The sequence below is a fragment of the Elephantulus edwardii genome, unplaced genomic scaffold, assembly GCF_000299155.1.
Source record: "Elephantulus edwardii isolate Elephantulus edwardi_28Jun2011 unplaced genomic scaffold, EleEdw1.0 scaffold00028, whole genome shotgun sequence".
Classification (NCBI taxonomy): domain Eukaryota; kingdom Metazoa; phylum Chordata; class Mammalia; order Macroscelidea; family Macroscelididae; genus Elephantulus; species Elephantulus edwardii.
This window is the reverse complement of record NW_006399778.1, coordinates 13,339,725-13,345,633: the sequence shown is the minus strand read 5'-3', so window position 1 is coordinate 13,345,633 and position 5,909 is coordinate 13,339,725. Positions and strand designations below refer to the sequence as shown.

The 5,909-nt window shown below is 43.8% G+C and overlaps 1 pseudogene; it reads right to left on the bottom strand.

The window, feature by feature from the left end:
* Window positions 1–4,721: 4,721 nt before the first annotated feature.
* LOC102852314 lies at window positions 4,722–5,026 on the bottom strand (annotated as a pseudogene).
* Between the last annotated feature and the right edge of the window lie 883 nt (window positions 5,027–5,909).

The following is a 5,909-nucleotide window of genomic DNA, read 5'->3' as shown; positions in this document are numbered from 1 at the left end:
GAGATGCTGTTTCTTGGAGAGGGACATCTTACTTGGAAAGGTCAGCAAAAGAGAAGAAGACCCTCAATGAGATTTATCGGCACAGCGACTGCAGCAATGGTCTTAAGCACGTAAGAGATGATAAGGATGGCACAAGAGAGGACCCGGTTCCGATCTGTTGTTCATAGGGTTGTTATATGACTGACTCTGTGACACCTAAGAACAACAAGAACCCCTCTGTGTACACGAGTGCAAATTGGCTGTGATTCTTTGACAGGAAGTTAATGTTCTCCTGTCTCTCTCGATTTCTATCTGCACTTGTCTACAAGTGTCTCATATATCCTATTTTCCATCTCCCCTGCTATTCTATTACTGTGATCAAGATCCACTGTACATTTTTTATTTTCATAATATCCATGGGAGATTTTTATCTTTACTCTGCTTCAGTTAAATGGTTGAGTTTGAGATCTTCTGTTTAAGTTTCTTAAGCTCCCCAACTTAACTTGCTCCTTGAGTGGGTGGCCCTGACTAACCATTTCTATGGGTCAGTGATTTTCAGTCGGAAGAAAGGCTTCCCCAGATTCTCACCACAGAGCATCCTCTGTTCTCTGAGCTTCTTCCCTGGGTCACCCAGTAATCATGAGAAAGTCGATTGATCTTTCTAGGACTCATTGTAAGACAGCCATAATAATCCCTGTCTCTTCCTGCCACACAGTCCAGATGTGAGGTCATGCCCTTACTGGGGAGAAAAGTGAAATAAATAGCTAAGTATTGTATCTAATACAATCAATTACATAACACATTATTATCAGAAGAACCATCTCCCAATATAAGCTGGAGGCACAACAATTGAGATATTATGTGGTAAATTGCCCTGTGAGGGAATATAAAAGTGATTACAGATCTTTCCTTAACCACCTAGATACCCCTCATGAAGACTAGGAGATAGACCCACAGAAAGCGAGCAAAGAACATCTATTGCGGTTCTGACAGCTTCTACTGGACCCTGTAACTCAGCCATAAAAGCTCTTTTTCAGCCTGGACAATTATCTGTAGATCCTCACTTGGGTCAGGGATGGGACATCTTGGCGGATATATTTCACCTTATTGGAATCTGAAAATCTTCCAAATGATACCTCTGCCTTTTTCACCACCAGTTTTCACATTATTTTGTGCACACTGGTTTCCTGGTAAGAAAATTTGAGTAGCTCCCAGTGTATGCAAAATATTAGTCTACATTTCTCAGCCCTCCATCATGCAGCTCCTATTCCATGTCCAGACAGCCCACACTCTCCTCCCACCAGCTGGAATACCACAAAGGCTAAGAGGAGGGGCCCTGGAACTAGATTTGCTGGGTTTGAATTATGATTCTGCCACTTACTAGCTATGGAATCTTGGAAATTAACTCATGTTCATGCTTCTGTTTCCTCATCTATAAATACCTCAAAAGGTTACTGTTGTTGTCATTGTTGTTATGTGTTGTTGAGTCAAATACAACTCAGAACGACTCTCTGAACAGCAGATCTGAATGCTGTCCTATCCTGCACCATCCTTATCATTTCCAGCACACTTGAGCCCATTGCCACAGTCACTCTTGGGTCTTCCTCTCTTTTTCTGACTCTCTTCCTTTCCAAGCATGATATTCCTTTCCAAGAAATAGTCTCTCGTAACAACATTGCTGTCTAATTGGAACCTCTTCACAGCTGATCCGTCATCAGGTTTCAGAAGCTGTAAATTTCATGGGAGGACATGGCTCTTTTTTCTCCCAAGGAGCCATTGGAGGATTCAAACCACCAGAGAGGCTCAACCTTTAGGTTAGCAGCACAACTCTTTAGGAACTGGGCCACCAGAGCTCCTTTGAGTTGTGGTTCTGAAGAAGAGCAGTGAATATACCATGGACTGCCAGGCAAAGAAACAGGTTTGTCCTGGAGAGGGTGAAACCAGGCTGCTCCTAGGAGGCAAGGATTTTGAAGCTTCATCTGACATAATTTGGACATGATGCCAGGAGGTACCAGTCCTTGGAGAGGGACACCAAGCTTGGAAGGGTAGAGGGACAATGCAAGAAAGGAAGACCCTGGATGAGATGGATTGACTCAGTGATTGGGGTATTTGGGGGTAGGTGTGTCAGAGACAATGAGGTTGGCTCAAGTTAGAGCAGGGGTTCAGAGCTGTTGTACATAGGATTGCTATGAGTTGCAGGTGACTTGACAGCTCATAACAACAACAACATAGCCAAAGTATGGGGGATGAAGCTTCACCATCCCTGCACCTAAGGAACACTCTGGTTGCACTTTCTCCAAGACATCTGTTTGTGCTTTTAGCAGTCAAAAAGCTTACTAGGAAGATTACATGATTTAAAATGTGAAAACTTCTTTGAACAGTGCGTGGCATACAGTGGCGTTAGACTCTATCATTCCTGTCTCCTGTTAATTTAATCTCCACACAGTGGCCAGTGTTTAAACAATGAGGAGATCATCCAATTCCTCTGCTCTGAACCAACCAAAAGCGTCTCATCCCATTTGACCCTATCTCCTACCACCTTCCCACCTGCTCTTCACCTCCTGCTAGTCTGCCCCTGCTATTCCTGAATACACTGGACATGTTCTCATCATGAGTCTTTTGCACTGGCTGTTTTTTCTCCTCCTGACTCACTTGTTATCCTGATAGTCCTATATCTTGCTCCTTCATCTCCTTCAAGCCTTTAGACAAATGTCCCCTCTATGAGAACTTCCCAGACCACTTTGTTTTAAATTGTAACACACTCATTAGCCCTGTTCCCTATTGTATACTTCTCTGTGTGTTCTATGTTTACCTGTGTTTCACTGGAATAACACATCAATAGAGAACTTCCAGATGTTCAGTCTAGGTTTAGAAGAGGCTGTGGCAGTAGGGATAGCTAATGTCAGATGGAGCTTAGCCAAAAGCAGAGAGTACCAGAGGAATGTCTATCTGTGTTTCATTGACTATACAAAGGCATTTGACTGTGTGGATCACTACAAACTCAGGCTAACCCTAAAAAGAAGGGAATTCCAGAACACTTGACTGTACTTAGGCAAAACCTATACTTGGACCAGGAGGTAGTTGTCAGAACAATGCGGTTCAAAATCAGGAAAGGAGTGCATCATGGATGCATCCTATCTCCACACCTTTTCAATTTATATGCAGAACAGATCAACCAGGAGGCTGGGCTCTATGAGGAGAAATGTGGTATCAGGATTGGAGGTAGACTCATCACAACCTACTTTATGCAGATGACACAACCTTGCTTGCTGAAACTGAGGAGGACCTGAAGCACTTGCTGCAGAAGATCAAGGACTGCAGCCTTCAATATGGATTGAAGCTCAACATCAAGAAAACAAAGATTCTCACCACTGGGCCAACTGGCAGCATCATAATAGACAGTGAAGAGATTGAGATTGTTAACAGCTTCAGCTTGCTTGGCTCCACAAGTAACACTCCAGAAAAGAAAAAGAAGAATTGCATTGGAAAATTTTGCTCTCAGGGAACTCTCCAGAGTACTGAAGAGCAATTATGTCAGTCTAGAAACTAAGGTGTGCCTGGTCCAGGCTTTGGTCTTCACAGTTACTCGAAATGCATCAGAGAGCTGGACGATGACTAAGGATGACAAAAGAAGAATCGATGCCTTTGAGTTGTGGTGCTGGAGAAGAGCATAGAATACACCATGAACTGTTAGGAGAACAAACAGATTCATCTTGGAGAGGGTGAAACCTGGCTGCCCCTTGGAGGCAAGGATTCTGAAACTCTGTCTGACATACTTTGTGCATGTTGCAAGGAGGGACCAGTCCTTGGAGAGGAACCTCATGCTTGGAAGGGTGAAGGGACAGTGCAAGAGAGGAAGACCTTGGATGAGATGGGTTGGCTCAGTATCTAGGGTAATGGTGGTAGGTATCTGAGAGATAATGAGGTTGGCTCAAGATAGAGCAGGTAGGTGTTCAGAGCTGTTGTACATAGGATCAGTATGAATTGCTGGTGAATCAATGACACATAACAACAATATAGTCCTGTAGTGTGAAGAGTTTAGTGTTTAAAATGGTTTTCTTAGCCATTAAATTTGACTTTGTCATGTGGATGGGTGGGAAGATGCAAATGGGGCATGTTAACCTGTCCACTAGATGATTGAGTAGTCTCACCGATCCACAGGGGGGTCGGTTAGTCTCCCCATTAAATTGAGAGGACCCAGCAGTAACAGGAGCGAGTTAAACCACCAGCAGAGGAGAGGCAGGCTTCTAGTGGGTCCCTTCAGGACCAGAGATTTTTGTGCCAGCTGGATTTTGAGCAGCAGGACCAGTGAGACTTACAGCAGCAGCAACAGTGGCTGAAGCAGAGGACTTGAAACCCAACATGAGACAGAGCTGACCTTGAGACCGTTACCCCTCAAGGAACCAGAGCCAAGAGCTTCTTGCTTGATTTTATTAGAAGACTTGGGCGGAAGAGGAGGAGAACCAGTAGTGGCAGAACCGAGAACTCTGTAACACTTCCCTAAAAGTCACGAGGCTCAAGGCTGAGGTGCCTGTGAACCATTTTGGAAGCTGTCCTGACTATTCTGCTACTACCATAGATTATAAACTTTTGGAGTTTTTTAAAAATAATTTTGAAATTGGGAAATATCAGCAGATACCAGGAGCAATGAGAATAAGTCTTAATGGGTTCAAGAGTGAGCCTAAAGCAAAGGCATCCATTCCTGGGAATATTATCAAATCCAAATGTCTGTGTAGAAGGTGTCAGGAGGTACCCAGAGAGATGGTGAAGGAAACGTGGTCCCCAAGGACATCCCAGTGGGGCTGGTAGATCTGGAAGATGGTGAGTCACACAGTCACACAGTCACCCAGGAGAGGAAGGCCACAGCTGAGCAGAGACATAGCCTTTGATTTGGCTCTGCTCTGTGTAGGCTGGGACAAGAAAGGCCTCTCAGAAGAACCAGAAGATGTTGACAAACCAGAGGGAAAAGCAGGAAAGCAAACCTACCAAAGCAGAACTTCTGGCACAGGCTCAGCTTCTCCTTGTTAGACATGCGTTCCAAGCTCATAGTTGCTCAGGGGATGCACTGTCCCAAGGGTCAGGGAGGTAGAACCATACTTACTCTAACTTAATACTCTGGCTATGGGATTACATAACCTTTTGACTTCCCCAGTATGGTTTGGTCTGTGAGCTATCACACTGGATTTTGGATCCAGTAAAGCAGTAAGATTGGTGTTAAGATGAGTAGAAAGATACTTGGGGGACATATCTGACTTCATGGGACTTGGTGTTTTGTCATTGGTGTTGTTGACAGGGCCAATTCCCCTTTGTGAAGTTGGTAAAGGTCAGATAGGGTGATCCCCACACTGTCCTTGCTCTTTTTACTCAAAATGAGTGTCCCCACTCATTTTGTTGGTTTTTCTCCTCCGATTAGTATTCAAGTTCCTTGAGGACAGGGATTTTGATAGGTTCTATATTTTTGTCTTTAATTTTATTATTTTGTGTGACCCATTAAATCAGATCTGACTGGTACAGGAGAAGATTGCTCCTCCTTCTCCAGCAGAGCATGTGGTGAATTCGAACTGCATACCTCTGGGACTGTAGTGCAGCTTCTTGACACTAAGCCACCAGTGTTCCCTTAGATTCTGCATTTTTTTAAATACATTATGCAGAGTGTGTACCAGAAACCAATGTACAGGGAAAACGCGAAAGTCACAGAGCCTGACACATTCTTGTTATGTGTCATCAAGTCAGAACTGACACTCCAGTAGGTTTACAGAGGCTATAAATAGCAAAGGGAAGAAATCAAGATGTTAAGGAGTTGACAATAGCAAGGAGTTGGAAACAACCTAAGTGCCCATCAACAAACGAATGGCTAAAGAAGCTGTGGTATATTCGCACAATGGAATACTATGCTGCATTAAAAAACAAGGAACTCATGCAATATTATT